This window comes from Vanacampus margaritifer, chromosome 19 (genome assembly GCF_051991255.1).
Source record: "Vanacampus margaritifer isolate UIUO_Vmar chromosome 19, RoL_Vmar_1.0, whole genome shotgun sequence".
Taxonomy (NCBI): Eukaryota; Metazoa; Chordata; class Actinopteri; order Syngnathiformes; family Syngnathidae; genus Vanacampus; species Vanacampus margaritifer.
Genome location: NC_135450.1, coordinates 10,580,039 through 10,600,434, shown reverse-complemented (window position 1 = coordinate 10,600,434; position 20,396 = coordinate 10,580,039). Strand labels below are relative to the sequence as shown.

At 40.4% G+C, this 20,396-nt stretch overlaps 1 protein-coding gene across 3 annotated transcripts in view; it reads right to left on the bottom strand.

The window, feature by feature from the left end:
• klhl29 (kelch like family member 29) overlaps positions 1–20,396 on the bottom strand; it is a 179,337-nt gene that overhangs the window by 116,378 nt on the left and 42,563 nt on the right. The window contains exons 1-2 of one of the 3 annotated variants that reach the window (XM_077553144.1): positions 5,654–5,766; positions 4,356–4,452 (exon numbers count right to left, since the gene is read on the bottom strand). The exons of 1 other annotated variant lie outside the window; for it this stretch is intronic. The gene's annotated coding sequence lies outside the window, so the exon portion shown is untranslated. Of the gene's footprint in view, positions 1–4,355; positions 4,453–5,653; positions 5,767–20,396 lie in introns of those variants that run through there. One more of the 3 variants, XM_077553143.1, reaches the window with a different exon arrangement.

Below are 20,396 nucleotides of genomic sequence, written 5' to 3'. Positions count from 1 at the left end.
GCACAGGCTCCATTTCCAATCTGTGGTCGTATTTACTTCTATTGACCTGGTGGCAGCCCTGCTCCGCACACACACACACACACACACACGCGCACGCACACGCTGCACTAATGATCAATTCATCCATCAGGCGAGCGTGTGTGCTACAAATGAGCCTCGCCGAAAGTGGATCTGCTGTAAGTTCTACAAGAACAAGATATTGCTGTAAATGAGCAGCCCCCGCGAGACGCGCACACACACACCAATCAGATATGCACACACACACACACACACACACACACACACGCACACAACACTAATCCCGAATGCCAAGAAACAAAAACGCACACGTACACACACACACACAAAACAGTGAATATGCTGACAGATCCTCCAGGACAACACAATGTTTATCCTGACATTTAAATGGAGCGGCGGTGCAGGAGTAGAAACGTCCAAAGCATCACGTGCACACGTACACACTCGCGCACACACAAGCAATAAAAAGGGCAAACGTAACCTGCAACAGGAACGCAGGATTTTCTCCCAAAAACTTTTACATCTTACATGAAGGCGTGAAGCGTTTGGTCAGAAGTTTTAGTCAATCAAGTCAATTAAGAGCGTGGTTTAGGGAGTCCATCTTTTGAGGGATAAGCAAGCGGAAAGAAGAGCGCCGCTGACCTGCCACACCTTTTCTCGGGATTGATTCTTCGCATTAGTCACCGCAATTAATCCTGGCGCTTTGAGGAGAATTAGTACTTCTACTACAATTGCTACACCTCATTAGTGCTCCTGAAAGAAGCAGGCAGGCAGTAGTGGGCCCTGTAATAAATATAGGACATCTAGAAGAAAAAAAAAAAAAGAAAAAAAAAAGCCTGCAGGCCAAGCTGCTGTTTTGCAGCCCAAATAGCTTCTGCTTGGCTGATTAATAGCGACACGGAGGATGGCTGGGCTTAAATAGCTCCAGTTTAACGGGACAACTGGGAGGCGTTTGACTCACAAACACATGCGAACTGCCAGGTAATCGGCGGAGAGGGTGGCTAATGCTATGCTAAAGCTCATAATAACGCTGAAGATCACCAGTCCCCAGTTCATAACAGCTAGCCGCTAAGCAGTGCCGGCTGATTTGCGGGGTTAGCAACATTGCTTCTGTTTATGTGGTCAGCAATTGTATGCTAATATGCTCACAATACCGTTGGAAAACCTAACGCCAACCTAAACGACAGATCAGACCCTTGATTTTGGTTGAGCCTTCAGCATCCATGCTCAGTATTTGTTGCCTTGTTAGAATCTTTTCAATGTATAAATGAGGATTGTAGCCTGCCTAACCCTAAACTAAACTCAAACACGCCATATTGAACCATAACCCTAATCCCACAAAACCTAATCTCCAAACTCTTATTCCTGAAATTTAAACCAAAACCAAACCCTAAAACTTGACATTACCACTAAATCTGAACACTAAACCTAATACGGAACCTCCCTCCCACCCTATTTTTTTTTTTAATCCAAACCATTTAGCCTCACGATTGGCTGGCAACCAGTTCAGGGTGTACCCCGCCTACTGCCCGAAGCCAGCTGGGATAGGCTCCAGCACCCCCGCGACCCTTGTGAGGAAAAGCGGTCAAGAAAATGGATGGATGGATGGCATTTAGCCTCACATCTAATCCTAACCCAAAATTTAACCTGAACCCTACACAGAAACCCTAAACTCCAACCTTAAACCCTAGCTCGTAAACTATAACCCTAATCCCCAACTCATAACTGCAAAGCTAATTTTAAAAAAATGTAAAAAAAAATAAAAACAATCCCAACCTGAAACCCTAACAAATCGCTCTGAATTTACATCCTAAAACGTAACCTTTAAACCTGAAGTGCGCTCTGTTAATTGTAGCCTGCTAGCTTGTCCAGATAATCATTAAAGTTAGCAACAAACCTCACTTTTGCTCCATTTTTTTATTTTTTATTATTAGTGCTGCTTTTCTTCACTACCTTATTTCTTGTTTACATTCTTGAAATCAATAAGAGTGGTCTGTTGTGACAAATTGAAGTAAGTAGGAACTCGAACCTACACGGGCAGACAAAGACATCAACTTATTCAGACCAAGACGTTGCGGACTGACCCTTTTCGTTCATTTTAATTGGGGCCAGAAGAAGCAAACTGCGTATCTGAAAGCAATCATTGAGAGATTGACTCCATGTAAGTAAGCACTGATTAAACACATCACAAAGTAAATTTGCTTCAGGGGAAGATAAAGGAAAAGCATCAACGTTCTGTCATGTTTAAAAATGTGGTCTCTATCCATAAGCGAGGCAACTGGTCAAGATCCTCCGCTTGGAATCCCCCAATGTAATACCAAACCGCATTCATGTCCTACGACCTTTCATAAAGTGCACACACCGAGTTGTTGTAGGGTGGGTGACATCCTCTCAATCACTCAAAATTCTGTCACTTTGGCCTTCAAAGACGCAAAAATCCCAGGAGAGCTTCTCGCTTTCGCCACTTATCTCACATGGAGCCGCGCTGCTTGCTTCCCCCTAAAAGCCCTTCTTTGTCTACATTTTACATCGGTATGAGCACACACGGCCTTTCAGATTCGCGCGGCGAGCGCCTGGAGAGGCCGGAGTGGCATTCAGGAGATTAATGGCCCCGGCGCACGGTCGGGCCGAGGCGGGGAAGGAACAAACTGGGGCCCGCTCAAATGACCAAAAAAGGAGTATTGATTAGGAGACTGTGGACATGAAAGTACTACACGTTGCTATTTCTTTTGTTTGTGGGAATTGTTGAGGAATTCAGACACGAGGCTCAAACCCTATAATAACACAAGAGCCAAAAGGTACTCGCGCTCTGTTCTTAACCCTGGAGAACCCAAGAACCCTTTTCTTCTTTGGAAAATTATGAATTATACATTAAATGACTGCTATAAGGTCACTGAGCACCAAAATATATGTTTTTTTTTTTTCTCAATTTTAACCCTTTATTCCCTAATTTAGGATTAGGGCGAAATTTGACCCTTTTGGGATTTAGGGGTATCATTTCGAAAAATCGAAATAACAAAAACTGTCAGTAAACTATTTAGAATTTAAGAAAATAATCAATCAAATACACAGCTACATTGAACAATATCATTTTTGGGGTTTTATTTGTTGCATTTTAGCCATCAAATATATGTTGTTGTTTTTTTTTCAATTTATTCCCTAATTTAAGATTAGGGCGAAATTTGACCCTTTGGGATTTAGGGGTATCATTTCGAAAAATCTGAATAACAAAAACTGTCAGTAAACTATTTAGAATTTAAGAAAATAATCAATCAAATACACAGCTACATTGAACAATATCATTTTTTGGGTTTTATTTGTTGCATTTTAGCCATCTTGTCACCACCACTCTGGCTCATGTAAGTGCAAAATTCATCCACTAGATGGCCCCATGCAGGGGTCAGAAGTGGCACTCTGGACTTTTGAAGTTAAATTTGTAAAAAAATAAATAAAAATAAAAGGTCTTTGTTATTTGAGTAGCAGAATTTATAGGGGCCAAATTTGACCCCGTAGGTTCTCCAGGGTTAAACAGGTAGTAGAGATATTTGCATATCTACTTCCCGCCACTGTAAAAGAAAGGACATTTTCGCACCACCAAGCAGCTGTGTTACTCAGCACACCAGAGCTCATTTCCGACAATTGTCTGACATCTTAACGAGGCAATGATTGATCCCTCCATCGCGAAATGACCAGCGGATTAGCCGATAATTAAAATCTCTCATTAGCAGCAGCCTCCGACGCTAATTTGTCATTCGTTACAAATGACCCGACGCCTGGCAAAAAGGACGTGATCCTCCCCTAACATTTAATCATAACCCTACAACCTAAAACAAACGCTGAAACCCGAGCCCGACTGCTCAAAACTAGCGCTAGCACCGAGAAGCTACAAATTGAGTTACACAAAACTTTTACGACATAACTAACCAACTAAACAAATAAACAGTGGAGTAGAGGTCCGAATTTTTCGAGTTTAGGAGGAGAACAGCCTGGGACACAAAGTGGTTTCCCCAAAATCAAACCCTATCATCCAACCCTACAACCCAAACTTAGACAAGGCAACATCTCATCGACAAGACAATAAAAAGAGCTTCAAACTGGACGGTAAAACATAACGCCAAAGGGAAAAATATTTTCAAATTTTTTTTTTTAAAGAAAAATATAAAAAGTGGTAAAAAAGAAACGCAGTAAAACCCACAAGAGATAAAACAAAGAAACAGTGCACACTTGGAGTGAAAATAGTCATTTTAAAACATGAGACAGTGCTTTAGTCAAAGGCAGCCGTGAACAATCGGCGTGTCTTCAACCGTGATTAAACAGAGTTGATGCTCTCGGCAGACCTGATGTTTTCTGGGAGTCTGTTCCGGATATCTGGAGCGTAGAAACAAAACGTTGAGTCTCCGTGTTTGGCGCTGACATTGGGGACACAGGGTAGACCTGCAACCAGATGACTTAAGTGAATGGTTCTTACTGGACTAGAAGATGTCTGATGTTGGGGTATATTCAGACTCTTGGAAATAAGCAGGTCCAAAGTGTGACTTTCAACGGGCTCTTTGCACAGTTCGACTTCTTCCTGAACTTAATATCACTCCTTTGTTTAACCCTGGAGAACCCAAGAACCCTTTTCTTCTTTGGAAAATTATGAATTATACATTAAATGACTACTATAAATTCACTGAACACCAAAATATATGTTTTTTTCAATTTTAACACTTTATTCCCTAATTTAGGATTAGGGCGAAATTTGATCCTTTTTGGGATTTAGGGTTTTCATTTCGAAAAATCAGAATAACAAAAAATGTCAGTAAACTAGTTAGAATTTAAGAAAATAATCAATCTACACAGCTACATTGAACAATATAATTTTTTTGTTTTATTTGTTGCATTTTAGCCATCAAATACAGTATATGTTTTTTCAATGTTTTTTTTTTTTTCAATTGATTCCCTAATTTAGGATTAGGGCGAAATTTGACCCTTTTGGGATTTAGGGGTATCATTTCGAAAAATCTAAATAACAAAAACTGTCAGTAAACTATTTAGAATTTAAGAAAATAATTAATCAAATACACAGCTACATTGAACAATATAATTTTTTTGTTTTATTTGTTGCATTTCAGCCATCAAATATATGTTTAGGATTAGGGCGAAATTTGACCCTTTTGGGATTTAGGGGTATCATTTCAAAAAATCAGAATAACAAAAAATGTCAGTAAACTATTTAGAATTTAAGAAAATAATCAATCTACACAGCTACATTGAACAATATATATTTTTTGTTTTATTTGTTGCATTTTAGCCATCAAATATATGTTTTTTCAATGTTTTTTTTCTTCAATTTATTCCCTAATTTAGGATTAGGGCGAAATTTGACCCTTTTTGGGATTTCAAATGCACAGCTACATTGAACAATATAATTTTTTTGTTGCATTTCAGAACTGGATTTTGAATGTACAAACACACTTTGGCCAATGGAAACAAGAACACACGGACAAAATCACTGCTGGAAAAAAAAAAAGGTCTTTGTTATTTGAGTAGCAGAATTTATAGGGGCCAAACTTGACCCTGTGGGTTCTCCAGGGTTAAATTCATGTTTTCAATCCAAATGTGTCTTCATAATCTGACAATTTCATTAACGTACCGTATCCAAGCCCACACTTTTCGAACCGCTTTCTCGTCCTCATAAGCAATCCAGACATTATTCCCAACCGTTCTCGAGCATGGCACAGACTGTCAAGTGAAAGTGCGATTGTCTTTCAACCCACCAGCAGTCCGATTGTTTGCGTGAACAAAGCTGAGCCACAGTTGATTGGATTAATGAACAGGGATTAACTTTCTCTACCTCCGTTTCTTTCACACTCTTGTTTAACTTCCTACTGCTGTTCCAATAAGACATCAATTCCCCTGTCCAACTGCAGGCTCTTGGATGGTTGGGTTCATCTGTCAATCAACAAGCAATTCATGTATTTGTGTTTTATCTAAAATAACGGTATGACCTCACCGTATATAAGCCTAATCGTAACCCTAAACACCTAAAGATAATTTAACATAACTCCTAATCCCAACTCAAACCTCAACCTTTAACCCTATCCACTACACACTGACTTGTAATCCAACCATGAACCCTGATACCTTCAACCCGAATGACCTAAACCTTAATCCAAATTTAACTATAACCCGAAACACTAAAACCTAACTATCCACTCTCTTTAAACTCTAACCCCAACTCTAAACCCTAAAACCCAAATCTTAATCCAAACCCTTTCCCCCTTGTTCTTCTTTGTCCCCTCCACTAGCAAAGCGAATAAGCCACGCAAAGAAGAAGAAGAAGAAGACGAAAGGGAGCGGCGAACACCGCCGGACGACATCAGAGAGGCGGCGTGAGATAAAGTAGAAGAAGAAGATGAGGAAGAGGAGGCCAAATGAGAAGCCAGCGCGGCGAGATGGAGGAGTGGTGGGGGGAAAAAAAACACACATGTTCTTTCATCAACACGAGCCCCGCGCTAAATCACTTTCCTGGCAAGAACAGAGCGGCTGCTATCTCGCCTTTTTAATATGTTGCCAGAGTGACAGCGCGTGATACAAGACGTGGACCAGGAGGTGTGTGTGTGTGGGGGGGGGGGGGGGGGGGGGGGGGGAGGGGGGTGTCCATGTGGACAGGGGGGGCTTGGAATCATAGACTACAGTTTTCCAGTCCTATTTCATTTGTTCAGTGACCAAGCTTGTAATAAGTAGGGCCCGACCAATATAAAAAATTTTCAGGCCAATTCTGGCATTTGCCAAAATGAAATTTTGATGTCCGATTAATTTGCCGATTAATATAAAAAAAAAAAAAAAAACATTAAATTAATACAACAATTTTTGGGGTACCTTAATAATGCAATGAGGATATAAATAAACAGAACATTTGACAGTTAATCTGTAAAATGTCCACATTTTTTGCCATGATCAAAATTTCTGATATTTTTTGTCACTAATTTGTCTAGTATATAATACGTGGCTCAAATGTTGTCGGCATCGGACAAAATCATCAAGTTGCTCTTTGAGAGACCCCCTGGAAATGATTCAAAATGCCCCTCAAAATGGCTGCTTTAAACCAAAATGGCAGACTTCCTGTGTCTTTTCAAGCATGGCTTTAAGAGACTTTTTTTTGTGGGTCCACTCATGATAGACATGCCAACAGTGAAACTGGTTTCAGGGGCTGAGTTTTGGGCAAAAGAAATTTAATTCATTCAAACTTCACAAGACTTAAAAACATCTTTCCCCATTGAAATAAATAAAAAATACCATTATTTCATTCCAGCCCAGTTTCGAGAACCACAAATGCCGATGCCGTTAGCATGTCAACACCATTTTGCACTGCTTCTTAGCATTACGCTAGCTAGCTAAAGCAAAGCTATGTCGTTTTTTTCCTCATTTGTTTTTCAAAAACACTCTATTTTAGTAGTTTTAGCATTACTTTTAGTTCATATATGGTATATTTGTCAAAGTCAAGATTGTTTAAAAAAGGGTCAGAGTAAAGTATTGTGGAAAAAGTCAACTACAGGAAATGATCATGATAGGGCGACAGTGTCCTTTTACGTACACACAAACACACGCACACACATTAGCTGCCTTATCTTATGTCCTCTCTCATGGACTCTTAATGCATCACAACCAGCTCCAGTTCGCTCGCCGAGTGCCTGCTATGATATAGAAAGAAAAAAAAAAAAAGATATTACAGTACATCGGTACAAACTGGGCGCTGTGCTCCTGAGCAGGTCACATTGATTTAGAGGATATTGAAGTGTTTTCAGGAGGAGGGGGGGGGGGGGGGGCTACTTTCCCCTCCAGGATGTGCACTGCCATCATCCAAGCGAGCAGATTAGGCGCGACCCGGCAGCTTGACCTTCACTTAACTACGCGCCCATCACGCAGCGCCTGGTGTTTTATTGACTTGATTCCATCTCGGCGTCTTCAAACTGGACAGCAAATGTTGTTACCAAGAGCGTCTCCTCTATTGACCCCCCCCACACACACACACACGCATACACACCACCGTCCCCCCCCCCTTTTTCAAAGTGGCGCTAAATAAGTAATGGGCCGTCTCATCGGCTTTGGCTAGCCACTAACCGGATGGGTTACAGTAAAGGGAGATTAATGGATGCAGGGATGGAGATAAACGGACGAGTGGCCTGTGACGACGGCTAAGTGACTTATAGTATGCGCCGCGCGCCACTTCGCCGACCGCACCGCATCCATTTGTGTGTCCCCGGAGCAGCGGCGTGCGCGAAAAATGACGTGTCTGGAAGTCAAACTTGTTGGCATGGAGAAACTGACCTCCATACGCTGGAGAGGTTTTTTTTGCTTTTTTTTTTTTTTTTATATATACACAAGAGGTTACCAACCCCTTTTAGGTCATGGACCAGTTTGAGGTCTTGGGCAGGGACTGGCTAGGCCTGGAGATTTTTTTTAATTATTAGGGTTGTGAAAGTACAATTACCAAGGACAATACAAGAGCAATTTCAGAAAAAAAAAAAAAAAAAGGAGAGCAATGATGATGTCATGTCAAATCGGTAAAATTACCGAATGAACAATACTGAGCTCTCCAAAACAACAAGAGCAATTTCAGCCATTTCTGTATGCCACTAATTTGTTGTCGTTTTGTTTTGATTCCGTTTGTTAAAAGCTCTCCACGATAACGAGCAAACAAACCGCTTGATCCCCTCCTGTACCAAACTTTACAAGTGGGCACGATGCAGTCAAGCAAGCCCACTTGGCAGAGCGCTTAATGATGTGGCTGCGGTTCTTAAACACTTCCATTTATTGCTACGACACCACTTGGAGTTGATCTCGGAATGTTTACGACGGAAGAAACTCACAATCCGGTTACGATGTCACGGTGAAGACCAGGAAGCTCTTTAGGACGTCTCTGTTTTCCACACATCCGATTGCGATTTCATTGATCCCAATCCAGACGAAAGACACCAAAATAAGTTCGTCCAAGTTGTAGTCAGAGTGAATTTCTTCCCCTTGCGAGTCTCGCAATTCCTTATCATTCGCACACAAAAGCTAAGACTTGCAATTTTCTTTCTGTCAGAAAAAAAAAATGCTTATTCAGTTGAAGTGCGACGGTCGCAAGCAATTAATGTAAACGCAGCATTCTGCAATGGATGAGTTGTCTCATCTTGTGCTCTGCGCCCGCCGTTCTCACATCTCCGCCAGCAGCGCGGGCGGCCGACCGAAGGACGCCGGCGACCCCGCGCTGATCAATTTGCTCAATTTAAGCTTAATTAGCCGCCCACGAACGCCGCAGCCAATCCGTCTGTCTCGGTCCGGCTCTAATCATCTTTTCTTTTTCTTTTTTCTTCTGGAGAGCTCAGTATTGTTCATTCGGTAATTTTACCGATTTGACATGTCATCATCATTGCTCTCTTTTTTTTTTTGTATGTGGGTGAGTATGTGTATGTCCGTGTGTGTGAGTGTGTGTGTATTCATTAGTTCACCTAAAACCTATTAACTCTTTGACTGCCAAAAACGTTAAATGACGTTTAGTAAAATCCTATGGAGTGCCAAAGACGCTAAAAGACGTTTTTTTCAAAACAGAGGTGAAACTAACCATTTTCTATTGTTGATTACTGAAAAACGGAATAAGGTAGAAACAAACTTTTTTTTCTGATGAAAGATGAGAGTCCAATCTTTCATTTGGTAGTATGTGTGTTTCCATAGTCCAAACACATCATTTTCTGTGGACCTTGAAAGATCAGTCAAAAATGCTTAAATCGGCTGGCACCCACGGCATCCCTTTTCTGAAAACGTCTGGCAGTCAAAGAGTTAAAAAATCCCATACCGTTCACCTAAACCAAACACTTCCAGCCAGAGTCGTGAGGCCGTCAGGAGACCCGAGGAAGGATCAAAGAAAAGAAAGGAAAGTGAAATCCAGCACCGACCAGACACCACCCACCAGGCCACCAACCCTTCACCAACCCCAGAGACATCTAAATTCCAACAAATTGCTCTAATCATCTTGACGCTCCGCCGGCATTCCGCCGCCCTCAAAACGACAGCAAGGTTATCCTTGTGTTGCGCAAAGTGTCCGACGCCGTTTCCCCCGCAAGCCGGCTTTTTAACAAGCGCTCATTTACGAGAAGCCGAGCGCCGCGGGCGCAATCAACAATGCCCCCCCCGCGTTGTGCGTAAAGGTGGGGTGAAAATCCGACTGGGTCCACTATGAAAGCAGTTTGGGAATTGGCTATAAAAAGAGTTGCGACACCGGAGCTTTGTAACCACGCAAGATAATGAACGTCTCGGCGGGAAACGTGTTCATAAATAAAACAAGCCGCGGTACGGCCGCATGGCATTTACTGGGTTTTTTTCCTGCAGAATGCTAAATCAATGCTAATGGCGCACACACACACCCACGCTGAGCAAATAGGCATCGCTCGGTGGCACTTTGACCTGTGGTCGGCGAAGACATGACCGCGCATAAAGAGAAGCAAATTTGGAGGATCTGGGGTTCAAATCCCCTCCGACGAAATGCAGCGATTGATATTCCATACGAGAAGATAACATGGATATTTTGGAGCCCCTTCCAGACTGATCTGTTTATTACGTCAGTCTATGTTTTATTCTACTTTTGAGGGCTGGTGGGTTAATTGCTAAAAATTTTGCGGTGTGCCGTGTTGGTCATTGCAGATCAAAATCGTGCTATACGAACAATGTTGAATGAATCTACAAGCGGCCATAAAAGGGCACTGAAATAACCGAAGAGTTCTGTACGCGTTTGCTTCTGGTTTCCGTTCCAACTAACCTTCGGATAACTTACGTTTTCTGAACAATTGGTGTTATTAGGGTTAGCATCGCTTCTTTCGTGACGATTCCTTCCAATTGGAAGTTTGTTCAAGTACAGGGAGTCGTTCCTACACTGGCGATGTAACTTGAATTTGGACTCAAGTCGGATTTCACCGTTAAAGTCCATATTTACATCAAAATACAGTAATTAAAAAATATATATATTTCGGCACGGACATTTATTGCTGACGGGGCGGCGAAGCGGAGCTAATGGAAACTTAAACAGGGAAATGTGACGCAAGCAGACCTGCTCGATCGACGCCAATTTCTGGCGGTAACAACAACACCTTTTAAATAACCTTAAAATGGCGTGATGACTGTGGGAAATTAACGAAAAAGAAGGAGGTGCTACGGACGAAGCACGGGTGCTGTAAAGTCGAAACGCCGTATCTCGAGGACTCCCTGTACTGTACTTTGAAGTTAAACTGAAACTCAGGTTTTTTCTTTCGAAGTCGCCATTTTAAGCAAAATCCAACATGGGTGCGAATCCTTGTCCATCCAATTTTGTGTCAACTGGTTAAACTGATATTAGGAGGCACATTTTCATGGTGAATCCTCAAAATGATCCTCCAACTTTGATCCCATGTTCTGTAAATATTAGGTATTGTTGACAGTCTTCTGTTTTGATTTAGTCATAACTGTTTTAACTCTTTGACTGCCAAAAACGTTAAATAACGTTTAGTAAAATCCTATGGAGGAGTGCCAAAGACGTTAAAAGACGTTTGTTTCAAAACAGAGGTGAAACTAACCATTTTCTATTGTTGATTACTCAAAAACGGAATAAGGTAGAAACAAACTTTTTTTTCTGATGAAAGATGAGAGTCCAATCTTTCATTTGGTAGTATGTGTGTTTCCATAGTTCAAACACATAATTTTCTGTGGACCTTGAAAGATCAGTCAAAATGCTTAAATCGGCTGGCACCCACGGCATCCCTTTTCTGAAAACGTCTGGCAGTCAAAGAGTTTTAATTTCCTCAGTAGAGCTGGGTGAGTGTTTAAATGATGTTTGGGGGAGCTTGAGGGAAAAGGAGGCGTTGTAATACTTTTTCAAGATAGTATAAGAATGATATGAGTCCGCTGAAAAAGACACACGAGCGGAGAGGAACTGCAGCCATTTGTCTGTAAACTTGCTTGTGTCCAGAATATTCTGTAAAATAAATCCTTTGGAGGACCTGCTCACCGATCTCCAGTCTGTATTCAGAAAAATCAACATTCTCTCAACCCGAACAACAACGAACATGCGGAAGACAAAGAGTGTCATTCCAACAGTAGCCAAAAAAAAAAAACATCGCCCATCCGTCAAGGACGCCTTCTCACGATTGGAACTCATTTGGGCAAACTCTCAAGTCTGCTGTCCGTGCAAAATGGCCGCTTCAAACCAAAATGGCGACCTTCTTGTTCAACATGGATCCTTGAGACTTTTTCTTGAGCTACCGAGTGAGTTTTGCGTCGTCATGTTGGCGACTTCTAAATCCATAAATTTAAAGATTGGTGAGATTTCTAGCAAGACAGGATAAAGACAAAAGGGCTTTTGCACCACCTGCGCTTGAGCTCCAATAAGAATTTACTGAAGTGGAAAAACAGTGACAGAGCGACACTCCTCGATTGGGATTTACGGATCACATGCGGATGCACCCACAACTGACATGTGACTTCTGTAGCAGCACAGAGGAAATGAATGACCTGCATGTGTCGAAGAAAAAAAGCAGAACGTAGGAGGAAGAACATTCCCTGTCCAAAACGGTCATCGGGGCTAGCGGGGATAAGCGTCATATCATTGGTCAACTGGGAAATCGCCGGACAGACATCAGTTACGAGTTCTCGTGACCTTTTAACCAAGCAAAATACTTCTAAAGATGACATTTAATGCTCGTATCTGTCCAAATCAGAGTCCAGGCTTGACAGGGAATTCGTTTATTTTTTTTTTTATAAGTATAAGGAAAATGTGATTTCCTTACTAAAGGCCATTTGCTTCATGTAGGCCTATTGATTTATTCTATTTATTTATTCGTTTTAATTTTGTCAGCCGTTATGTAGTTTTTTGTATGTTGTCATTACTGTGGAATAATTTTTAAAAAATTATATTGTTTTCTTTCATTTTATTTATCTATTTTTTGAAATTCATTTTATTGAGTGCTCTATGCAAAATGGCTTTTATAAGCAAATTGATCTCTTTTTTTGATTTTTTTTTTTTTTCTGGAGAGCTCAGTATTGTTCATTCGGTAATTTTACCGATTTGACATGTCATCATCATTGCTCTTTCTTTTTTTTTTCTTTTTTTTGTATGTGGGTGAGTATGTGTATGTGCGTGTGTGTATTCATTAGTTCACCTAAAACCTATTAAAAAATCTCATACCGTTCACCTAAACCGAACACTTCCAGCCAGAGTCGTGAGGCTGTCAGGAGACCCGAGGAAGGACTAAAGGAAAGAAAGGAAAGGGATTCGTTTTTGAAAGATTTAAGAATTGTGATATCTCTAAGGAAAATATCGGTAACAAAATGTTCCTATAAATCCAATGTCTGACCTTAGCTACTATTTGCTTGTCACACAACACTCTCAATCATTTGGTATGGATAGCAAGCAACATTGGTAAAGCACATGCATCGACAAACTGTCACTGAAAGTCCGATAGTTGATAGTCATGCAGGTTGCTGCATTGAAAATCAATCGGGCTCTTGGACAGTTAGGACCAAAATCTGCTTGACCTCAAATAGACAGATAGTGACGGGTATAGTAAGGAATATTGATACGTGTATAGACATCACAACACTGCTGACTATTAGAGAAGTATTATGAGTGCTATAAAGGAGAAAGGAAGCCAACTCCACAAAATGTCTCTGACAAGAGGACGCCTCATCTCTTCATTAATGCACGGAGGCGAAAAGTGGGGGGGAAGGTCACGCCGTCCCTGTCGCTCTTCCTGGTGTGTCCATGGCACACACACACACACACACACACACGCGCAAAAAAAAAATTACACCGACGTCTGAGTTAAGAGCTCGTCAGGCGCGAGGTAATGAGGCTACTTGGAGACGGCGTCAGCCTTCAAGGTTAATGGAACACCTGCCAGTGAAGAGAAGAAAAAGATAACCCGGGAAGGTTTTGCGTGTCTTTTTTTTTTTTTTCTAGACATGTAGCCTCGAGACGTCACTCAACAAAGTGACGATGGAGGCGATGAAAGCCTCTTCAACGACATGAGTCACAAACCGAAGGTGAGGCGCAATCAAAGGTGGCTGGCGGTTGAATTCCGATCGACTGTTCAGGAGGAACCATCCGGGTGGCGGATCGCTTTTTGTTCCGTTAATCAAGCCCTTTAACCGATAGACAAATATTGAGAGGGGGGGGGATCAAACAAGCCGGCGGCGACGGCTTCCTGCTTCCTCTCGCCGGCTCGCAGAAAGCGGCCCACTGGAAATTATGCAAATGGGCGTCAGGCTAACCAACGAGAAGGATGGCAAATTAGCAGGCTGTTTAGTCTCGCAAATGGTGCTAATGCAGATGAAGGGCTGCTGCTGCCTAATTTCATTATCTGGATGGAAAACGGGTGGTGGCAAAGGAGAAGAAACAAAACGAGATCAAGATATACTAGGACAAGATTTACACTTTATTTACAGGGGAAAAAAAAACATTGCTACATTAGCAAGGCAATAAATAACTCTTGCTCTTTTTGTATTAAAGGGGAAGTCAATCCAAATACTTTTTTTTGACAATAATATGTTCTATGCAGCCCCACTAGTCTAAATATGGTATTCTGGTTAATATTGTGTTAGTGGAGCAAAATCCAGCCTTTTTTATCCATCTCAGGGGGCGGCCATTTTGCCACTTGCTGTCGACTAAAGATGACATCAATGTTGCTCAGGGCACAGGCAACAACCTGATGTCATCTTTAGTCGACAGCAAGTGGCAAAATGGCCGCCCCCTGAGATGGATAAAAAGGGATAGATTTTGCTACATATTAATCTGAATGTCATGTTTAGACTTGTGAGGTCACATATAACATATTTTTTTGTCAGGAAATGTTAATGGATGACCTCCACTTTAAAAATCCAGATGATCTTGTGGAAACTACACCCCAGTTTCAACATCGCCTTCAAGTTAGACTTCGATAGGGCATAGGGTTCAATTTAGGGCCAGGGAGCAATTCCTGTCGTTGATTAATATTAATAGCCAATTTGGCTTTACCAATTATAAAATGTTTAGCACTGGCAAATAGACATGGGTCAGAAAAAAAACAAAAAGGTTAAACAAGAAAAAAGACATAAGATTAAAGAAATCTTTAAGACTCCTACACTCGACGTCATTTCTATTGCAGTCATTGGAATAATTAATCATAATATTGAATACTTTTAAAGAATCTTAATTAGGACATTTTCTACCAACGCTTGAATTTTTTTTTCTGAAACTACAGTATATAGAATCAAATACACTGATAATACGAGACAAAGATGACATTTTTTCCCCCTTTTTAGATAAACATCAACAAAAATCAATTTAAAAAAAAACATTGCAACAAAATTACCATGACAACTAAAGAAGAAGAAGAAGAAGAGACATCGGGTCGTGGGAGGGTGGTTGTGTGTTGGCCCAATCGAGTTGGAATATCAAATTAGCGAAATGAACGCTACAAGACGAGGAGGAAAACGGAGAATGAAAGGAAAGGACAGGAGTGCATTTCGATAATCAATAGAGCGCGAAGAGAGAGAGAGATAGAGGGAGGGATGGAGAGAGGATATCACTGTTCATTAGTCATAGCTGAGGATGAGCTCAGACCGGAGCAGGAAGATTGTCAGCGCTTCGTAATCAGATGAGCCACGTCGCTCATTAAATTCCGGCAGAAGCGCACCGACTATTGTCCTCATCTTCTGTAGGAGCTTATCGCTGCATCTCTACATCCTCATCCTCTTCATCCCACAGCAACAAGACTCACTGAGACTCTGAAGGGCCTCCTCTTGGAAACCAAAAGTCTTGCGTACAAATTACAATACATCGTAAACAGTCGGTTGGTTTATTAAAGGAAAGGCCGTGATTAACTTACTGTAGTTCGTCGTCTGTAATCGTAGCGGGAATGCGTGTTTGGTTACTAGACATTTGTGGGAGCTAGTGAAGATACTCATTTAAAAACACAAGCTAATAAAAACATGTTTTCATCAGCTGTTTAGCTAGGCAGATATTTTAGGCTAATGGCTCATTTTGCCAGCCCGTTTTGATCCATGTGGATGAGTGAAAAATCGGTTTAGTAAAAAGCCTGAACTTTATTGCTAACTATAAACTTTAAAGAGTTTATTGCGAGAGCCTGTCGTAAGACGATCTGTTAAAAAAATAAAATCAAATCATCTTCTGTGATGGCTAGATTAGCTACCCAATTTTTATCTACACTTTAGTATCATTATACAAGGTTGTCAGAATCTTTGCCAGATTTTTTGTTGAATTACATGTTAGGGGCCAACAAAGATACCATTTAACTCATTTGCTCCCAAAAACGTATAAATACGTTCTATTTTAAATATTACCATGGACTCGAAAAAAAAAACGGATGTATACGTTTGTATCTATATTTTATGCTAGAGCATACAGAAGGCTTTGATGCAGCCTCTGAACTGAGGGGAAAACTTAAAGCAATGGTAGTTATTACAAAACCAGCCTGCAGGTGGCAGCAGAGTATAAGAGATCAACCAGGGCCATGTTGCAAAAAGGCTTTCCACTCCCCAGTGTTTTAAAATAGATTTGTGAATCATGATGAAACTTATATATATTGTAATGCTAATTGCTGCAAAACTGAAACAGATAGAAATATATTTTATCTATATATTTTTTTTCCTGATGAAAGAAGACTATAATATTTATTTTGGGAGGTTCCATGTTTTTATAGCAATAGAACAGAATATTCTGTAGACCTTGCAAAATCAGTCAAAATCCAGTAAAACAGCCGGGAGTGAAGGGGATTGCTTCAATCTACTCAATTCATCATCTGTAATCTTACATGGAAATACATGTGTGAGCGTGTGTGTGTGTGTTGGGGGAAATTGACCCATTTTTGTTGGTAGTTAAGATGCACAGATATTTTAAGCCCGTGGTAAATTTAGGTACTCAATCTTGACCTACATGCATCAGTCAACATTGAATTCGTCAACGACGGACTTTAGTTTGATTATCAGCAATCCAATTTATTATCGATGATTTCCAAACGGTTAGTCAGCCCATTATGACCTTTGTCTTACGATCATTATTTAAGCGTCAGAAGTATATATTTTTTTTTAAGCAAAGTAACCATGATTGGCCCAGTTCATCTTGTCAAATATGTATTTAGTTTTAGTGAGTTCCAATGAAGACATTCAGTGAAAACATGACAAACGCGTTCTCACCGGCCATTTAGCTACACAGATTTTTTTTTTTTAAGCTAATGGCTAATTTAGCCAGCCAACATGACTATCAACAAGCTTTTTGTTCCGACATAAAACAAGATCAGCTGCCTTTTTGGGCGCCAACACGAACACTGAACTCCGCAACTCCCGTCTCGTCTGACGAGACAGGATGGAGGAGGCAACGGGAGGCGGGAATGCTACGAGAGCGGCTCTCGGCGCGACATACAAGACCGGCAAAAAATCAATTCTTCCTTTTCAAGCGGCCCATTAAAAGGCGCCGGGGAGACGCGGAGCACTTGTTCAAGACGCACCATTACAGCGTATTATGTATTCTGTTCCGAGGGCGCCCGGCACGCTCCATTACACTAAACCGCATAACGCGCGTCCGGGTCCATTTTGTGCCTACAATAACTAGAAATTAACGTCCACTAAGAAATTACGGATGAAATACTCTCACACTGAATCAAAATGCCAAATAAGAAACGAAATTGAGGACTATAAGAGATCAGCGCCAACTTGAGATAGCATGCTAACCCTTAGCCACCGAGGGCGGCATAGGTCAAATGAACAACTTCTCAACTTTGGTTGCTTGTAAGTGGGATTTTAAAAAAAATATATACGTATAGGAAAAAAGTCTTCACAATGCTGAGAGATGCTTGCATTGAGCCAAATTAAATTAATGGTCTGGTCGTATATTACCGAAAAGAGAAAATGGATGGATGGATAGCCAGGATGCCCCCTAGTGGCTGTTAGAAGAAAATCATTGCTGACCATTTCTTAGCATTTTTGGAGAGGAGTCATTTTGAGGGGGAAAATGTAGCAGTGGTTGCTTTAAAGTGCTTAAATAATCACAAAATAAAAATATAATTTTTGTCCCCTTGTGGCTGTAAGAAGAAGAATGACGTTCGGATAATCTGATATGCATGATTTAAAAAGCGCAATTTCTCAATTTTAATATTCACGTTTGAGAAATGGGAACAATAAAAAAAAAGTTAGAAAAGCAAGACCGAGATGCTTTGTTTGTGGTTTGGGCTCAAAGTTTGGCGCGACGTTGCTCTTATTTTTACTCGTCTCTCGACAAAGACACAATAAAATTCTCTGCGTTCTTTAGTGTTGCACTAGTAAACACGCACATACAGTATCATAAACGCAGAGTGCAGCATAACCCTTTTTAAAAGGCGCTCTCCGCGGCTCTACTCCTGTCAGAACCACGGCCCAGAACTCTCCGTCAGGCCGTAACGACTGGGGAGTTGAGTTTTTTGCGCCGGCGAGCTGCAGTGCGTCCACTCTATTTGAACAAGCCCACACAGTGTGAAGAAGCCTCCGAGCCAAACCAGACAACAAACTGGTGTCATGTTTCCATCGGAAGCTTCAGCCAACGGAGACATGTTTTGGAAGATAAAACGCGTCATCTAACGGGAATAAAGTTGCATATTTGTGATAAAAGTTGTAAATCAGATTTGTCAAATTGGATTGGAATAAAGTTGTATATTTTGAAAAGGTTTATGTAATCTTGTGAAAATTAAGTCTTATTCAGAATCATTTTTTTGTCCATATTTGTCCAAGGAAAAGTCATTTTTAAATTGTTTTTCATTCAGATTTATCTTGAAAATATCCTAGTTTGTTATTATATTATGTGTTGTGTTCGTATTTTCGGTTTAAACCGTAATCTTACTCGTTCAAAAATCACAACCAAACTGATTTTCAAATCTTACAATAATAAAGTTGTTTTGTGAGAGGAAAAAATTGTAATAAAATCTTATTTTAAAAAAATAAGTTGTTAATTCATTAGCATTTTTTTTAAAGAGAAATTAAGATTTTTACAATTTAAGGAAAAAATTTTGATTTTTTTTTTTGGATACATTTTCTTTTTCCCAGGTTAGCAAAAATGTCACAATTTTATGAGAATAAAATTAGAATTTTAATCTTGTGAAAATAAAGTTTTTTTTTTCCTACCAGAATGAAACATTATTTAGAAACAAGTTTAGAATTTAAGAAATAAGGCATAATTATACTTTAGAAATCTTATAATGATAAAAATGGGTTAGCATTTATTCTTTTAAAAATGTATATAATATTTACTTTGGGAAAAAAAATCATTTACTACTCAAAAAACAAGGTGACTTATGTAAAACACTGCTCTTATTGAGTGTAATCCAAACACTAGTTGGCCCTTTCTCTTTTTGTAGTGGGTGGATGCATTTTGCATGAAGCGGATCAAAAGAACCTCCTCCTCATCTGATCAGCCTTTAAAGCCTTGGCCGAGTTCAAAGTCCTTGCCCACCCTTGGACTCTATTCCAATCCCTGCCAGCCTCCTAAAGTGAATGAACACTGGGTTAGAATCTCTCTATAAAACTGTCAACATTTGAAGCGCCAAAAAAACAAACCTTCAGGGTGCCAAGCGAAGAGAGCAAAACAAATAAAAGCAAAAACTCCTTCAAGAGCGCCTTTTTCATTGTGCTGCTTGCTGAGCTTTCCACTTTCAACTTTTAAAGCCCTCGTCGGAACTGCTGAGGTGTGCGTCCTTTTGTTTCGGCACGATCGATAAACACAAATGGGGGAGAAAAAAAGGTAGCAAAAGAAGCGAATAAGAGGAACATGATGCAAAATGGTGATTCTTGTGTGGGCCAGTCAGATTGTGAAATGTCAAGAGTTAGAAGATAGAAAGATGAGAAGGCGCACATGCAGTTTAATAGGAAGCTAACTGTAGCATGTTTCTAATGTAGAACTGCCTCAAAAATATTTTCTCAAGATTCTTGAAAGTCTTGCATGCAACCCAAAAAAATATATTTTTTTAATCTGCTTTATATTATCTCATTTGCTCCCAAAAACATAAACACGTTCTATTTTAAAAATTGCCATGGTCCCAAAACCGTATTTATACGTTTTTTTTTTTAATACTAGAGCATACGGAAGGCTTTGATGCAGCTTCTGACCTGAAGAGGTCGCTTAAAGCAATGGTAGTTATTGCAAAAAAAATGACCAGCAGGTGGCAGCAGAGTATAAGAGATCAGCCAGCGCCATGCACTTTTTGCCAGTTTGTGAATAATGATGAAACTTAGCTACATGCTAATGCTAATTGCTGCAAAACAGAAACAGATACAAATATACTTTTCTGCTGATGAAAGAAGAGACTCTAATCTGTCTTTTGGTAGGTTCCATGTTTTTATAGCTATAAAATAGAATATTC